Below are 19,156 nucleotides of genomic sequence, written 5' to 3' on the forward strand. Positions count from 1 at the left end.
CGCATACAGCATCCGTCGACCAGGCACCAGGAGCGTCCTTGAAGTTCGGTGAGAGTCTTCTGTTGCCTAGTATGTCGACATTCCACTCATGTTTACATAGTCAGTTCAGATTCTTGTTCCGCAGCTTACGCTGCTGAGGGGACTGGACGTCCAGCCGTCATAGTGTTCGTTCTCGTTTAGATGAAAGGTCTTCATTCCTCTATTCATGTCACAAAAAAGCGGCAACTACAATGAGCAGATCTGCTACTTTAGCAGTGGAAAATCTGTAAATAGAAATAGATATCATTGTAAATAGAAATAAAAATCATACTCTGATTGCGTTTCTGCAGAAATGTGTGTCATTACTGGATAATCTTATTGATAAATATTATATAAATTGAGATTCCCTACGATAGTGACCAGTGTCTCAGGTATAAGTTCAGTAACGGAGACGGAGGATGACCAACAGTTTAGAATGAGGCGGGAATATTTATTTTGAATAGATTCAAGTTTGTCTATATTGGAAAGAGAATATGGGGCGTTATATTTCACAGGCATACTAGAGTACAGGAATGATATATGTTTGGAAGCAGAGATGTCTAATTACACCCACATATTTATAATAGGAAACCTCGTTGATATTAGAGAATTATTGATACAATAAGAAGAATCGAGGGGAAGTCTTTTTTGCGAAGTAAGTTTCATAAAAACTGTTTTTGAATAATTAAGGGGTAATTGCCAGGACGAGCATTTTATTTAGAGTTATTTTCGAGAGAAGTGCTTGGTCGCGGATTCGTTGTGCACTGTTTGGTATCTGCAAAGAGTCTGATATGGCAATTGATGGAATTAGGAAGACCGTTTATGTAAATCAAAATTTGGGAAAGAACAGCGTTAAATGTGGAAAAACCGTAAAATTTGGATCGAAATTCGTCGAGATATTGATAGTCAAAACTCGTGATTTTTTTAAACTTTTCAGGAAATATTTTTCCAAGTCGGTTCGGACTCCGAGACTTATTATTGCCAATTTTGGTGAAACAGCCTGTATACTGTAATATGTTTAATCATGTAAAAAACGATCCGTACGCATTTTTATTGGGCAAACTATTTGCTAAAACGCTCCTATGCGGTCAGTCAGCGTTGCTTTGGAACAGCCAATGTTTTAGAGAGGGTGTTATTTACAAATAATCCACGCAATAATATTGGGGGGAGGGGGGTGGCCTTGGAAAATCTTTAGTTGGGGTACGTAAGCTTGCTTGCATAAGAAAACAATCGAACTCATTGCAAGAGAAAATGCGAAATAAACCTTCCGAATATATATTAAAAACTCACTTATTCCACTCTCAATAAAATAGAAGCTTTTCTCGCTTGTATTTCTACACGTTATTGAACCTTCGAAGATGTTCGCAACAAATGATGGTGAGGCATCAGAGTGTGAATAACACGGACCATGGCTTAACAGCCTGGAAGTTCCATGTATAATTCGGTTAGACTCATTATTTTTTATAATGAGATATAATTATTTCAAATAAATATTTCGCTGCATCTCTGATCGATCTCGATGTAAAGATTCATGCACCAAAGCGTGAAAAATTACATTGGTGTGGGAAAATCTCAATAATTTCGTACAGACTTTGTTTTTGGAATGAATAATCTCTCATCATTAGTTCATATAACCGTGTTTTTTTGAAAAATCCATCAATTACAATAACAAATGACATTTCAATTCAAGTCACTCCACCCGTCTCCTTCGTGATGTCACAGTAGTAAATTGAAAATTTATATTTTGTTCCTGACTTATACCAGACTGAATAGCCCCAAAGCACATTCAATTTCGTTCGATGTTTCAAGAAACCCGAGAGAGTAACAAGTTAGCCGTCAAGGTTCCATGAGAAACACAAACGGCAAATGAAAATTCTATACAGTCTGTCTAGAAGCAAAGTGCTAAATCGGATTTCGTCCTGCCCGAAGAGTCGATTTAAGGAATGGACGCGAGTCTTGGGCAAACACAACCGTTAAAATACCAATGTTTTATATTGACCGGCACCTGAAAGAAAAAGCCAAATTTGTCACGGTTTCTGAAAAATTTCGACTAAAAGTTCCGAAGAAATTCCCATTTCCCTTTGAATTTTGAACTCAATTTCCCGTTTTATTATTATTTTTTCGATTTGTGTAGTCGATACATTCACCTCACGAGCTCTTTTATTTTGGATGGAGATTCTCGTAGTTTTCTGTTCAATTGCTGAACACACACGGAAATTTCAAAAAGGTCCCAAAGATTTCCTCTTTTTTAACAAGAGCTGATGCTTTTCTTGGCATAAAAGCATCGTGAACGTGTCTCAAACACTTTGTTTGGGAATCACGGTAACCTAAGTAAGTATTCCAAAAGTGATTGTTGAGGCCCAGGATCAACTGTTTCCCGACAGTTTTTTTGCTCATTTTGGGCATTTGCTCAGCTCTCACGAACTTTGAAAATCGTTCAAATCGGGTCCCGTTCGGTAAATTTGCAAAGTTTGGTGGAGATCGGTCTAAAACTGTTCGATAGCAACTTACACCGCATACACACTAAGAAAACTGGAAGTGCACGTCTGAGCGGTGGGAGCGATGACGAGTTCAAACCGGCAAGAGCCCCAGTGATTGATCTTAAGAGGAAATATGATCTTCGACCACGTCGGCGTCAAAACAAAAGTAACCGATAAATGGAAAACACAAGCAAGTTCACCCGCAAGGGGGAGATAAATCAAGTCATTGATGGCAAGGACGAATTAAGTGTGATTTACTCGGCTATATAGTGAATTGTGCTGATCTTAGTTCACCCGGTGACGATTCCGGTAACGACTTGCGGCCAAGACGATGATGACTGCGACTAATTCACCGTGATTCGAAATTTTATAATTCAAGATTATCGGCAATCATTCGATCCATTGACGATTACTATATTCTTATGGGATAGACGGCTATACACCACCATCTTATAATCCCGTTTATAATTTTGATTGCCCATTGGAGTTGATTGTTTAGATTTTATTTATTTGTTATATGACTTCAGGAGTTGACGATCAATTTTTATGTAAATTATTTTATTTTGCTGCCTTCGTCTGAGGTGGTCATGTTATGTTGTTTTTAATAAAACTTTCCGGACACACCTATCCTTCGGGAACGCTTCGATATCTCTCTGAGATGGGAAACGGGGTGTGTCCGGTCTTCAAAGGTCTAAAACTGTAATTTGTATAGAAAACACACACACGCAAAGAAAATCAATTTTATATACAGGGTGTCCTGTACGTGCTAATGCCGCCTTTATCTCATCAACCGTTTGTCGTCGAGAGGTATAGTTTCAATTCAAAAAATTCTCAAAAGGCGTTTAAAAATTACCCTGAACCAGTTTTCGGAGTAATAATACAGTGTGTCACAAAATAAAAAATCTAAATTTCATACGGTCCCCCCCCCCCGTCCTGTAACTTCATACGACAAAGTTGTTGCCGTATCTCCTGAGGCCAGCAAAAAAACATTCCATGTTTTTAAGTGCAATATCGGCGGAGATATCAGAATTCAAAAACGGAAAAAGGTTGGGAGAGGACGGAATAAATGAGAGAAAGGATAGTTGCCCGTTAGTTTTTTCTGTTCTTTCATAATTTCTCTCCAATATTCGAATCCAAATATAGTGCCAATATTGCACCATAGATTTTTTTTTTCCTTGGCCTCAGAAGATAAAGGGCAGCAACGTTCCTTTTGAGTACTTTTTAAAATCGAAACTATACCTCGACGACAAACGGTTGATAAAGGTCGCATTAGCACTTACAGGACACCCTGTACATATATTTCCCAGACGATATTCCAAAGGATTGAAACTGTAATAAATATTCCCGTGATTTGTGCGCGTTCCTCTCACACCCATAGATATTAAATGCTCAACTATCTTTTAGTAAGCAATACGGATCAGAATAATTCCAACAACAATTCGATAATCGTTATTTTTTCAACCCGAATTGTCCCCTTTTTTTTGTCCCGCTTCTTTTGGAATTCCAGACCATAAGTATCCTCTTTTAGTGAGAAAATATCGATGTTAAAAAAAGTAGAGTAAAAACACCCCCAGGAGATAAATTACCGAACTGGGAGTCCTTAAAAAGGTCACAAACAAACTTTGGATGTTACATTCGGGAGATTGAGATTCTTCCCGTTATCTCTTCATTCCCGTATTTTTTTCTCCCCCGGTATTTATATTTCTCCCGCTTGGTCCTGATTAAAGTAAAAAGCAAAGTGATGTAAATTTATTCCGTGGAGAAGTAAAAGTCCCTTTATTTCTATTTTAAATGGGTATTAGGTAGAGAAAAAAAAAAGGCATTTACAGTGTAATCAAGATTTTAAAGGGAAAAAAATCTGAAAAAAATTGTTTCGCATGATTGAAATTCTGAAACGAAATCACTTCTGATTGTTATAGTTTTTTTAAATTTTCTTGATTCTCTTAATTTTTTTTTAGAAATTAGGTAATTTTAACCAACAATTCAATCTTTTATGGAACTAAAAACGGTAAGTTTTTAGTTCCACAGGTATTCAAAAAATATTCACGGTTTTAATTTTCTTAAGACTGTTGAATATTTTTTGAATAACTGAATTTTTTGGACTTCCGGGAATTTATTCTGAAATGTTATCCAATCCAAAAGATAACATATACACAAGACTCTTAAACAAATACTTTTTCTAGACGTCTCCGGAACGAAACAAAAGCTATCAAGTTAAAAAGAAGGAGTTACTGTAACAGAAAGTAAAAATTGAATCTGTCTTTCACGTTTGAGAGATTTCTGTGTCACTTTCTCCTTTTTTTTTGTAATTTTTCTCGTCGATTCCTTATTCCTATTTCCGGATTGTGAACTCGTTCCTTATTTCCAATCCCAATTTCAAAAGGCGAACAAGAAATGAGAAATGTTCTGTCTCTCTATTTTCTTACTTTGCTTTCCAAACTACGTTTTCACCACAGAACACATTCACAATTTGTTAAGTCAACCAATTCAGAAAACTTTTCAATACAAAGTCGAAATGGCTTGGTTCTTTTTCTCTCTCTCTCTCGTTCTCTGTCGTATGTATCTTTTGAATTCTCTCTCTCTCTCACTCTCCAGTCGTCGAAGATTCTAGAAAACAAACTTTCACGCATTATATTCCGTTCGATATAATATTTTTTATTCCTTTTAAAAAGATTTATTTTGGTGTTTCAAGAGTATTTGTGTGTCTCTTCCTGTTCCTTATTTTATCACGACCTTACTGGGAAAACACAAACTTTTCCCCGGAAAATCTAAGAACTAACGTTTATTTATAAAAAATTTTTGGGACAACGGAATCGTCATCATACAAGAAAACTAAAGTCTGTGTTGTTTTGGTTGTTTGTTTCGCGTGTGTGTGTATATGAAGAATCGAATCTTTGATCGTTGAAAAGAAAATGGAAGAAATAGAAGACTCTCTTATCTCGAAATAATGGCAAAAAGTTTTCAGACACAGGAGGAGTTAATGCGAGGAACAAAGAAACCCACACGCGGCAAACTATTTATCTACTGACTTGGACTGGACTGGACTCTTATGAAAGGCACCTTGGTCATTATATCTCTTTCTCTCTGATTCGGATCGTGTCAATGACATTCTTCTATATAAGGAAAGAAATAACTAATGTTATATTTCGTTTTCATTATCTCTCGCACACACTTTTGTGTCAGTGATTCTCTTACTATTCGATATCTCTTTTGACCATTTGACAATCGGATTCTTGCTGAGATTTTCCGAAGAAAAGCTCTACGTAAAAAAAAAACTTCTTATTTCTTCCTGAGTAAAAGTTGTTATTTCTGTGTTTTTGCTTATTCTGAATAATTATGAAAATGATCGTTATTCCCTTCAAACTTTGCTTTTGTGGTAAGGTGATCGATATTTGCGAATTGGTCATTCCCAAAATTGGCTGATTGAGGGACTCGAATAGTGAAATCAACAGAAAATCTGTTTTCACAATTATAATCATTATAAGGTATCTGACTACGCTGAAAACGTCATTTTGGAGAAAAAATGATTATATGAAAGCGCTATTTTTTGTGTATATATATTTTTATAAAAGCACTATTGTTTGTGATTCCTAAACACACAAGCCTTGTTTTGTTTATATGATGCTCAGAACTGAAGTTACGTCCACTTTAGTGTTGCTTTTATAATACAAGTAATCCGTGAATAAAAACTTTGAATGTGCTTTACGGAAAATGATATTTTTGTCATTTTACTTGAGTTTGTGACTCACATAATTTATATAATCTATATTTATTGTACCATTACAAAATTTTAATATGATATTTTTCTATATTGTTGAGGTTATGAACCAAAATCTAAGGTCTATCACATATATTTTTTGCATTATGGTATTTTATAGACGAAATGTAGGATGAAATTTCAAAAAATTCACACGTACATTAAAGTATTTGGGTGTAACTTATGAACATATCATGCAATCATTTAAATTTTAGCTCATAACCTGTAACATTAGCTAAATGTACTGTGAAAGTCACAAGTCCTTCACCTCTATTGGTTGTAATTTTGCCTGTCCCTTGATTACGTGTTCCGAACACGCGCATTTTTTTCCTCAAACGTGAGATTGTAAATTCGTTATAAAAGAATTTTCCTGAGGTAAAAAAAAAATTTCACTGTTTTCCAAATTTCATGCCACCCTCCTCAAGGGTTGGGATGACACTGCTCCAGCCCGGGTGCTTCGGACAATTCTTGTCATTTTTTTATTTTTCAAGCTACAAGTTTACTATATAGAAGGGCTGTTGGAAGGTTGGTCTGAGGGCCCACCAAACATCCCAGCCCGGGGGATCTTGCGGCAGGATGTGGAGGCCATGGTCGTTATAAAAGCTTGTGAGACCTTATTTTTTACGGCAGACACAGTGAGGAGAAATCCTCATTTTTTCTTATTACTTTTTTCTCCTTCAAAATTCTACAATTTCATTTCTGAGCTAATTTACGCCGTATGATTTTCCTGGGTCGGATATGCTACCAGTTATAACGTGAAACAAATTATGAACAACTTACAGCTGTGCTGCCGCTTTTTATTTTTCTTGCGGGTCTGTATAATTAAATATTTCGTAATTATCCGCGGGCTGTAGCAGTTCCAATTTGACGAGAGACGTCATCTACATTATTTCGTTTCTTTACTTCAGCCTGTTGTTGATATCATGTTTTTGCAAAGGCAATTCCGGTTTTTATCCGTGCGTACGTTGCAAGCCATCACCACAACATCCAGCAGCAGGAGCCCCTGCACTGGGATTTTTAATGGGCCCCCAGGGCAGACTTTCTCACGGGAAGCTCCATAGTGGATCTATAGCGTCTATCATAATGAGGCTAACTGAATCAAAAGCGAGCAGTACGCTTTCGAACCAGATTTTAAAAACTTTACCTTTATGTCTTCGTGATAATCCTTCAGACTTTTTCAGCTCACCGCCGCCTTTGACGAAACCAATATTACTTCCTCCCAACAAGATGCTCAAACAGAAGTGCGAGTTCTTTGGAAATGCGTGTGCGAGAATGAGGGTTACCAGAAGCTAACAATGACGTAAAACATTTTTAGAGTGAAGTATCATGAGAGGAGAACTATTTCATTCAACAATGATTAAAAAGCAAGTTGGTAAACAGTATAAATGACATTTTTATACTATTCGAATCAATGTAAATCACATAAATACAATATGTCCCATGTAGAGCACCATCTCATATTTTTTTAATATGTTGACAATAATCATTTTCGTCATGTAATGACACATTAAAGGTACCTACCTCATTTGTAAAATATTACTCTTCAAAAATTGTTTTGCTCTTGATATTTCAATGCTTGCCAATTAAAATGATAATAACCTCCACAGATTGATTTGTCAGCCTTCCAACATCCTATAAGGAACACCATGCCGCTGCCCGGGCTGCACATGTGCAAAACCGTTTTCCTGGATATAAGCTAGTGGTCACATTAATTTGACTCGACAGAGTTTATGTTTGCACAAAAAAATGTTTTAAATAATGATAAAAAATCCAGAACTTTGTGAAGTAGGAAATTGATGAAATTTTTGGTCATATCCATTGCGAACTAGTTCATTAAAATTTATACATAATTTTATTTCCCATTTTCACAGAACTCGCTCGCTCATATGCAAAAGAATCACTTCGTAAGTGTCGAGGAAACCTCAGATTTTCTGGAATTTTCATCCAGAAAGATAAAAACTAGGTAAAATGTTTCTTTTTTGAATGTGGCGGATAGAAAATAAGACGCCAAAGCAAAAACCTTCGTCCATTATACTCTTGGAAATTTTATTTATTATTAGTTTCAGTTCTTTTACGACGTTGCCGTGAAACTACTTATTTTTCGTTTTTTCTCCAGTTTTTCCCTCCGTTTCTTTCACATTCGTGCTCTGGCATAAAATCCCCCCCCCCTTTTATTATTTTTAGGGCGTTTTATGTTTTAGGTAAAGAAAGAGCACAGAGTGGGTTTTTTTCGCTACAAAAGGTTACGCTGATCCCAGCGAAAAAGCTTTTCCGCTAAATTCCGCTGATTATGCTGTAATGGCGAAAACATGAAAAAAAAAAAATTCCGGTTAATATAAATTTCCTCCAATGAATAAATAGGAGATGGAATATATTTCTTTCAAAATAATCCTGTGTATATTTATCCGCTTGAAGTATTTCTTGTGTTCGTAACTCGTACTTCATCATTTGAGAGGAAATACGTTTATGTATTCCTCCTGAGTACATTTAGGTACTCAGTGTATGATAATTATCATGACAATATAGCTCTAATGAGTTTTATATCAGCGAAATAAATTGTTTTGATTCTTACAATATCACTAATTTGAAAATGATTATGTGCTTTTAATAAAAAGTATTACATATATTGTAAAAAAGGAAAGGTGAAAGGTGCACCCAACTCATGAAATGTAACACAAACACCACATAATTAATGTTTATTTGCGACTGGTGTCATTCAAAACTTTTTTACTGTAACAAAAGAGGTTTATTTGGATGCAGATTTTGGCTATTCCACAAATTTATCATTTGAAACCAATTCGCCAAACATATTTGGCAGCGACATATCAATTTGCCACACTGAGCAAATGCAAGGTTCTCTCATCTCAATCAGGAATTCATTGGACGATGGTTCGGAGGAGAAAGACTTGAAAGTCAGGTGGGGAGGACACGGTCATTATTGCTGGTGGGGGGGGGACACGATGATGGTGATGTCAATTTATATACACACACAAATACATTAGACCAGTCGACTCCACCTGTAACGTTGGGCACCCCCTCCCCCAGCGCCAAAGGTGGAGTTATTTATGTCCACCACCGCTATCTCTAGAAATTTAACTCCTACCCCCGTTTCCTTATTCCTTTTTGTGGGGAATACAGCAAAACCTCGTCACCCTAATAAGTCGTCATTTTTCTTCGATCCCGTCCAGCTTTCATAGACGACAATGTTATCAAGTCCTCGTTTACTCGTCGCTAATTTCCGTTAACTCGTAGCTATGGAATGTTTGAGAGAGAAGAATAGGTGATTTTTCTATGGCTCTCACTTTTTTTAAAGAAAGAGCTTGCTTGGTAACAGCATTGTCATATGTTCAAAATCTACCACAAAAGCCTGTGTATTAAAACGAAGCTCGCACTTCAAATTTGTGTAAAATGTATTTGTTGACAAACCACAGATTTATCCTCTCATAACAAGGACGCTTTATAATCTCGACTTTGTCCTGCCCATTGCCCCCGAAAGTCGAAATCGGGCCCTGTATTCGAGATAACCTTATGTTTGTACCATGAATTATTTCTGAAGAATTCAAAGCACTAAATTGAAATGAGTTGTAAAATTAATTTGCTGGAGATAAGATTAACTATTCTTACACTGATCAGTCTAAATTAGAACGAAATTGGTATAAATCTTCAGTGTACCTATGTATTCTCAAGTTGATACCGTAGGATTCAATTTTGAAAAGGTAAAAACTCAGTTTTTTCCCTTTGTAATCTATAAATTTCTTATTATTACAATTTCAATTTGCATGTTGATTGATGTTATTTTGCATTTATACGATCATTATAGTATTGCACTTGAAACTTTGCTTACGCCATCGACTTACCGTGGTTTTACTGTGTGTCAAAGAGAAATTTTCCACCTCCCTTGTAATCAACATCGAGGAACTGAAGACAAGATCGAGACTCCAGATCAGGGGGTCTTCAACCTCTCTCGAGTCGAGAGCGCTGCCTATACTTATCATTAAACAACGAGCACCCCCTACGGCAAGGGTGCTCAGCATTTAAAAGAGTGCGGGCCACTTTATTGGTTTGAAAACATGTCACTCAAGTACTCGACAGCCACTTGATTCACCTGTGAATGTGCAGTGGGTCACCCAAGTGATCGGTGAATATGCCGCGGATGTTTCAAGCGATCAGTAAATGTGTTGCGAGCCACTAAAGTGATCTGGATCTGTGTTGAGGGCCACTTTAGTGATCTTTAAAAGTGCTGCGGATAGCTTAGAAGATCTGTAAATGTGCCGCGGCGGCTTTTATGATCTGGAACTGTGCCACAAGTATCAATTAAGCCATCAGTTAAGCCATCTATAAATATGGCGTGGGTCTCGTAACTGATCTGGAAATGCCTCGCTGGCCACTTAAGTGATTTGTAAATGTGCTGCTTAGTTCATTTTCCCAAAATCAAGGTTTGAGGTCGCGGGCAACATTATATTACTCCGAGGGCCACATTAGGCCAGCTTGTCATGAGTTGAGAGTGTATGCCTCACGGCACCGTATGCTTGAAATATTCATAATCTTAATTCCAGAATGCAATTTTTACAGTGTATTTGAATGGAGAGTTGATCACAATTGCTCGCGAGCACGAAATCTAACGTGAGCATTGAGCACTGTTAGGGGTTCAGGGAGCACCACGGTTGAGGATGTCTGCTCTAGATCAATCGATGGTGATCTCCAGACCCCTGGGCAAGTGTTCAATGAGCTTCAATCTTCTATGCAGGGCTGTCTTAATGTCAAGAGTCCAAGGGCAAAGTGGTGTTTTCAGCCCCCATACGTACGTAGCTGGAAGTAACAGTATCCTTATTCTCGAAAATTATAGCACCATATCTCATCATGAAGGCTCCCATGGGCATGACCCCCCCCCCCGTCCCCAACAGGAACCTGCCCCGTTGAGTCCATGCTTTTAGATAGATCTGAATCCATGGGTATCTTCTGTCTCTTTTTCCCATAGTGTTAAACTTGAAAAAGCTTGATTTCCTTTTTTCTTTGAATTTTTTCCCTTGGCTCTCTGTGGCCCCTAAACCATCTGTCATGGCTCCTGCTACAATATCACAGGACCGTGCCTTAAGTAGGCCAAATATGACACCACTGATTTCGAGCATGCCCATTCTGATATGCATGCCCATTCTGATATGCATGCCCATTTTGAATAAATAATATATTTATTTGCATGTGTCTATAATTTGTATCGTTTTTTCAAACACTTTTGAGTGAAGTTATTTCTACGGTATGTGTATAAATATTCTAGTTTCTAGTTTTTTCGCATACTTCTGAATACAGTAATTAGTCTTTGATTTGTGTACATTTTTTCACTGAAGCCTTGAACAGGTTTATTCATTCTAGCTTCTACCACATTCCCACATGCACACAGTGGTAATTTTAGTTCATAGTTCGTGCCATCTTTTTTACCTACGTTTGAATACAGTTATAGTTTTGTAAGTTTGTGTCATCTTTTAATATGCGTTTGAATGCAGTTAGGTGGTGCATAAAAAAATCGAGCATAGCTATTTGATTTATATTTGAATACCGTTATTTGGTTTGTAATTTGTGTCATTTTTATTATACGTTTGAATACAGTTAGGTGGTTTAATTTGAATATAACTATTTGGTTTGTAAATGCATACAATCATTTGGTTTATATTTGAATACAGTTATTTGGTTTATATTTGAATACAGTTATTTGGTTTATATTTGAATACAGTTATTTGGTTTATATTTGAATACAGTTATTTGGTTTATATTTGAATACAGTTATTTGGTTTATATTTGAATACAGTTATTTGGTTCATATTTGATTACAATTATTGGGTTATGCAGTAACACCTGTCTGTAACGATACTGTAGGGACCTAGAAAAAATATTGTTATAGACAGGTTGTCGTTGTGGACAGTTTGAGCATTTGCGTTATTCCCTATTGAATAGGAATTCCGCCGGTAAAAGGAAAATATCGTTATAGGTAGGTTTATCATTATAGGCAGTATCATTAAACACAGATTTCACTGTATTTGAACTTTTGGTAAACATTGCAGTACGAGTTATTGGATTGTAGTGTGGCCCCCTCTTTTCTTACTTACATACAACCATTAGTTTTAAGTTTATATAATTATTTTATACGTTTGAATACAGTTATTCGTTTGTATTACCCACTATCCCGCTATTGTATTCATTTTCGTCATCTATTCACTCAACAATGTCGAATTCAATTATTGGTGTACAACACGGCGATACAATACAAAGCAATATCGCTTTGCTTTCTGTTTAGTTGTGGATACAGTTTATTACTCTTTTTTGGATGGCGTTCGTATAGTCCTTCCACACACTTTTAATTACGGTCATCTTGTCCACTGTTTGCGTTGTTTCTTTTGCTGTTACGGCTTTGTACTGTCGAATGCATTGGGGATGGTGGTAGGTACAACAAATGATCGCTACTCCCCCTGACCCAATGTCATCCACACTGTAAGTAAGGTCATATAGCTATATCAATGTGATTCCGTTGATGCAACTACGTTCATTATAATGTGATGGGTATTGCAAAAGGAATCAGCCCGTACAAGTTATTGCTTTTTGCTATTAGTTTTATTTCGGAACAAATGATTGCAGTCTGTGCTGATATTGGATTTACTTGTGAGAAAGAAAAAGGAAACACCAAAAACCCATAAAATACCGAATTGTAGACATTATCGATTGAGAACGAAATGGCATTTTGCGTGCATGGATATCGTCAACAAATGACCTTCATCTGCTCCATTGATTCATTAGAATCAGTTTGATGTCTCTAGCACACGTTATCATGATATCGTAGCCATATCCTTCCGCTAGCTTTGTAATGATTTCGAGTGAAACGTCGTTTCCAGATTTACACGAGCTAACTAAAATTAACTCGAATCGGTGCCGACTGTTACGACGAATTCACTTCAATGCATGCTCCAGAAAGCAATTAAAGAGGCTCTTTACTGTTTCACGCGAACATCTACTAATTGAATAATTCCAATTAGCGTTCCAGTGGAATATTTTTTTGGGGAGTAAAAGCATTAGCATTTTCTCCTCCTCGTTCGTTATTGTAACGTCATTATGATTTTTTTGAATACCTCCCATTTGCATATATTCAAAGAATTTTCAATATCTACGTCATACTCTTGGAGGATAGGAGAAATTTGTGGCGAAGTGTACTTGAATTAAATCATGATATTCAGAGTCTATGTTTTTGGAATTTTGGAATCTTTTACATAATGATACTACTACTGTTGTATCGTACATGCAACTCGTAAGCTTTCCCTACGAAATTTCTTACGAATTGGTGTATATCGGAAAGTATTGAAATGAAAGTGACAAAAATATGCCTGGATTTTGGTGTTCATATAAATTCTGGGTGCGTCAAAAGTTCCTTAAAGCTTTAAAGAAATTAATTTTGTTTTTAAAAAAAGGAACGAATGATAATAGAATTATGGTTTGCACAAATGAGATCAGAGGGAGATTGGAAATGTTTCAAGAAAGAGGAGCAAAATATAGTTCCAAAGATTAAATTGCAATATTCGAAACAGATTTATGCAAATCAGGCAGTCAATGTTAATCATTCTTAAGGGACTGTGGTGGCTACCTATTATATCCATAGTTGTAAGTAATTTCGCAAACAGTCTTATTTGAAATTACACGCCTGCCTATTACAACGAACAACTTGTTTCATCTTCCCATCTATCATTGTTTCCAAATTATGTCATTTGAAATTTCGGGAGTCTTTTCTGAACCACCCTGTATGAAGTCCCTGAATGTTAAAAAAAACAGAAACTTCGAAAAACATTGCATGCATCAACAGTATACAAAATAATAATTAAAGATTTGAGTTTAGTTCGAGCAAAAAATGTACGTACAGTTCTTCATCCGCTACCTCGACATTTTCTCTGCGTGTTCGAAAAGCTTTTATGCGCTTGCTTTGAATCAATTTGTATGATATTTAAAGATTGATATTGACAATAATTTATGTCCATGGAGGCAGTGAAACAGCAACTTTTATTATGAGAAAATTCTGTGCAGAATTTTCATACTAGAGCAAAAAATATTTAAAAAAATAAAACAGACAGAAAAACCTATCTCTTTATACTAGAGGAAAGAATAGAATTTAACGAGGAAACGTCGACGGAAATAAAAATTTACCAAAACAAGAATTCAAGAAAAACGTGGATTTTTTGTCAACAGCCATAAAAAAGAACTAAAACTAATAATAGAAGAAATCCCAGCATTATAATGACAAAGGTTACTTTGTACCTCGCTTTCCTATTCAAGATACAGTACATCCGGGACGCTCTAAAGATAGCTCTTTATCCAAATTTCACTTCCGGATGAAAATTCTGGAAATTGTGTTTTCGTCTCTCACTTACGAAGCAATTTTCTTCTACGTGAAAGAACCGTTTCTTTGACGAATTTAAAAACATCGTGTCGTTGGATGAAATGGATGGTTCTTGAGTGGTTTTTTTTTGAACGAAAATGGTGTTATCGTATCGTTACAAGTAATAAGAAAAAGGTGCTGTGTATGTAATATGACGTCAGTTTTCGATCATTACCGATCGGTACATGATGAATGTACTCCTATTATTCAGTTTCCTTGTCTATTATTCAATGTATGTCTTTTGATTTTTATTCAACTGATGCGATGAAATTTGATGATACAAGGCATGCTTTTTGACTTGAAAAATTATTCGAGGCCCTTGGATCGACATGAAATGGGCGTTTTTTGGTGGTGCAGCCCTTAGAAACTCGGTATAACTGACCCATTTTTTCATAAACGGCACGTGTTTTATATTTAACGTTTTTGTTTTTTTTTCATTAACCCCATTTTTATCTTCTGTGTGGGAATCATGAAACCAATTCATAGTCAAACACATTGACTGGGCGCAGGGAATCCCGTAGTATTTTAGTTTAATTGTATAGAGAGATAGACACACGCACATACAACCGTACAGCATGGCCGCGTAAACAAGACTGAGCGTTGCCATTCATATGAAAAGTAAATTGCTCAACATAAACAATGCAGAGGAGTTGCAAACTGTAAACCCCAGTAGAATATAAAATTTAAACATTCTGTGATTCATCTAATCGCTCTATTTCCCGCCTTAGGCAATTTTTCAGATATTTTAACAATGATTGACAACTTTGCTCACACTTGGTATGATGTGACCATATACCAAGAAATACGAAAGAATTCTGGGCATTTATTGCAGTAATAATAAATATGGGGACAATGCCGTTGGCAAACGAGTATTGGTCAAAAAATAATGTCAGCTACATTCCGTTCTATTCAAACACATTCACGAGAGACAGATTTATTAGCCAAATTTTTTGGAGGCTTCATTTGAAGGCAATTTCGAGACAAAATACAAATCCAAGAACCCGTTTGCAGTTAGTAAGCTGCTTCCTCGACTACATAAATTCAAGATTCTTGAATTATTTTTTCATTACGTGTAATCCAAAGAAACCTACCAAACGGGATATTCGATTTTACGCGATGGCAGATTCCAACACCGGTTACATTTGTGGTATTCTACCGTGTTATGGAGCTCTGACAACAGAGAAATTGATGACCTGACCTTCCGGTATCAACCAGAATTCCTCTGCACCTTTACACAATCATGCTGGATAAAATTCCCGGTGCTCGAGGACACCACATGTTCATGCATCGTTATACAGTTGAATCCCGTTTTAACGAATACCGTTATAGCGAATATCTCGTTTTAACGAACACGTTTCTAATTCCCCCAGATGAGTTTACATAGGAACAATGCAAAAACTTGGAATTCCTTTATAACGAAATTTCGTTGTAACAAAGTGATTTCTCCGGTCTCTTGGAGTTCGTTATAACGGGATCCGACTGTATACAAGTTATATCTTGGCTCGAGAATTACGCAAACTAAAGTGCCACTTAACTGGGACGATCCTACCAAATAGGAAAGAGCTGCCATTTCACATAAAAAACCAAAATTCCAGAAGAAATCCACAGTTGCGTATCGCAGATGTAATGCTTTAGTTTTATCATGGAAGGACGAAAGGACTGTGACCACTTGGGATAATTCGGGAATAACTCCCGTAAAAAGTATTTTACGGGGCGGTATTGAAATTACTGTGAAAAAACCCAATGCTATTATAAGCTATATAAAATATACGAGCGGTGTTGATCGAGCTGATCAACACGCCTCGACATACTGTTTCCTGAAAAACTCCTTAAAATTGGGGCGAAAGATATTTTTTGGGGGGTATATAAAATCTGTTCCATCAATTCTTATGTTCTTTATAAATCAGTGAAAAAGCAGAGAAACGAACGGCCGCTTACTCATATCTGCAATATGTGAAAACTTTGGTTGACCAATTGAGAGGAGATTTCCGGCAAAAACTAGATCGAGCTTCTACTTCGCACTGCCGTTTTGATGAAATCCGATTGAATGGGAAGCTACATGTTATGCTAACTGGAATTAAGAAGGAGTGCAAGGTTTGCTCTCAATGAACTAAGCCTGGAGAAAGACACCAAACCACATATTACTGTGATACTTACCCCGACAAGCCGAGGATGCATCTTGGAGATTGCTTTATAAAATACATTACCACACCAAAGAGCTTAATGTTTAACAAATGTCCTTCTTTGAAGTATAAAGATATATAAAATGTTAAAAATATAAAAGTTTTAAATGTTAAATTTGTGTGTGAAATCATTTTGAGTTAGCTGTAAGAAATTCAGCAATTGGAAAACCGCCTGGAGTTGCTGGTTCGCCCGAGCGAAAAAAACCTCGAGTGCAAAGGGTTAAAACATATTTCGTTAAGAACGCATGTGTGCGATAAGGGGTCATTCAAGTATTACATCAGCATCAATGGGGGAGGGTCTCCGATTGGCTGACTTTTGACAAGGGGAGGGGGTGTTTGGATGATGCTTACGTCAACAACCACCCTTTATGAAAATATGAAATATTCTTAATGGCATCTTACTCGGTGCGCCAAAAACGAGAAAAACCTTTCGATAGTTTGTGGGCACTTGAAGTAAGATTCTCCCTAAGTTCCTACAGAGCCACTTGAATAATCTCTAAATGTTTCGCGGATCCAAGTGATCTGACAATGTGTCCGGGCCGCTTAAGTGCTCTGGAACTGTGCCACGCACACTCAAGTTATCCGTAACTATACGCCGCGGATCACTTAAATAATCTGAGAATGTGCCGCGGGTAACTTGAGTGATGTAGAACCGCACTGGGAGCACTTAAGTGCTCTAAAACTACGTCACATGTCACTCAAGGGATCTCTAAATGTGTCACGGATCACTTAAGTGTTCTGAAACTCTGTCCCGGGTTATTTAAGTGATTTGAAAATGTGCCACGGGCCGCTAAAATGCTCTGGAATTGTACCACGGCTCACTTGAGCGATCTGTAAATGTGCCGCTTAGTTCATTTTTACAAAATTAGGTTTAAGGAAGGCAGGTGCCTCATCATATAACTCCCAGGGCCATATTTTGTCCGCGGGCCAAGGGCCTTTATGCGATTTACCTTCTTCTTAAAATTTCAATTTAAAAAATATATATATATATTCTTTTTTGCATGAAAGAAATAAATTTTTAAAGTGCCCCCCCCCCCCGTGCTGTACGCCTCTGATCCCAACAACATGCGTTAGGATTCAGAGGGGCAAAGTTGATGAAATTTTGCTGACAGGGGGTCAAAATGGTTAAAGATTTGCTGACTTAATACTTTAACGGCCCCTAAATATGGTTGTTAGAGCCCAGGTTGTTTTTGTGTTTTGCTCTATAGATGGCAGCATCTCCTTAGGAGCGATACAGTTGAGTGGTGTTTTTTTTTCCTCCCTTTTTTTGCTCTTGTGGTTTTTTTGGTTACCTATAAGTTATAGTTGTTTGTAGTTAGCTGACTATTCTCTAAAACAGTGATTCCCAACGTGGGCGATGGAAAGTTCCAGGGGGGCGGTAGAAGCTACGGGTATAGCATGGGATCCTATGGGTTAGATTGCGTTGGGGGTGGGGCGATGGGAGAAAAAAAAATTCTGAAGAAGGGGCCGATGGGACAAAAAAGGTTGGGAAACTATGCTCTAAAAACAAAAGTAACAAAACAGAAACTATCTTATTTTGGTCATATGATGCCTACAGAATGCTCACTAGAAAAAATTATAATGCTGGAAAGAATGGAAGAAAAAAGAGGAAGAGGCAGCGCGGCGAGCACCACAGATGTATATTCTAGAAACCTTGGTATAGAGCAGCGGTTCTCAACCTTTGGAAGCCCGCGGCCCGGTTTCATTCATTTTTGTGAGTGGAAGGCTCAGTCAACAATACACGACTAATGAAAAATGAATGGGGGAAAATGAAACGGCAGATCAGTCGTGGCCCGGTATGAGTACTGTCACGGTGGTTGAGAAACACTGGTAGGTGTTGCAAAGCGCCGGAATGAAGCTAGCACAACTGCGGCAAGCTGTGAATGACAGACCAGCTTGCCATGATCTATTCCAGCGGTTCTCAACCAGTGCTCCGCGGAGCACTTAGGGCCCCTTGTGCACCCTCCAGGGACTCCGCTGCCGCTTGAGGAAAATAAAAAGAAACAGTAAAATTTTAAAAAAAAATTATAAATATTTTTAAATAGTAAAAACAAATCAGTAACTTTGATGAATAAATAAATAATTGGTCTACGGGGTTACGCCATAGAATTTTTTTACTAAAAAGGGATCCGCGAGTCAAAAAAGGCTGAGAACCACTGATCTATTCTATATAGTCACCAGAAATCGGAGTCGACTTAACAACAAACCTGTTGCGCACGTGCCTGTTGCGTTCCTCCGGGAACCGTTTCACATTAAAAATTAATTTGGGTTTTTTTTTTTCCTATTTAATTCACTTTATTGTTTCATT

At 37.1% G+C, this 19,156-nt stretch overlaps 1 long non-coding RNA gene across 1 annotated transcript; it reads right to left on the reverse strand.

Annotated features, from left to right (window-relative positions):
• Positions 1–213: 213 nt before the first annotated feature.
• On the reverse strand, positions 214–14,281 carry LOC149088720 (uncharacterized). Its single transcript, XR_016195413.1, has 3 exons — positions 14,151–14,281; positions 7,400–7,544; positions 214–263 (listed from the first exon to the last, which is right to left on the reverse strand). It is a non-coding gene; the product is annotated as an uncharacterized LOC149088720 (long non-coding RNA).
• Between the last annotated feature and the right edge of the window lie 4,875 nt (positions 14,282–19,156).

The sequence above is a fragment of the Pholcus phalangioides genome, unplaced genomic scaffold (assembly GCF_987345545.1).
Source record: "Pholcus phalangioides strain wild (caught in Gottingen) unplaced genomic scaffold, Ppha-v1.0 ptg000003l_1, whole genome shotgun sequence".
NCBI lineage: Eukaryota > Metazoa > Arthropoda > Arachnida > Araneae > Pholcidae > Pholcus > Pholcus phalangioides.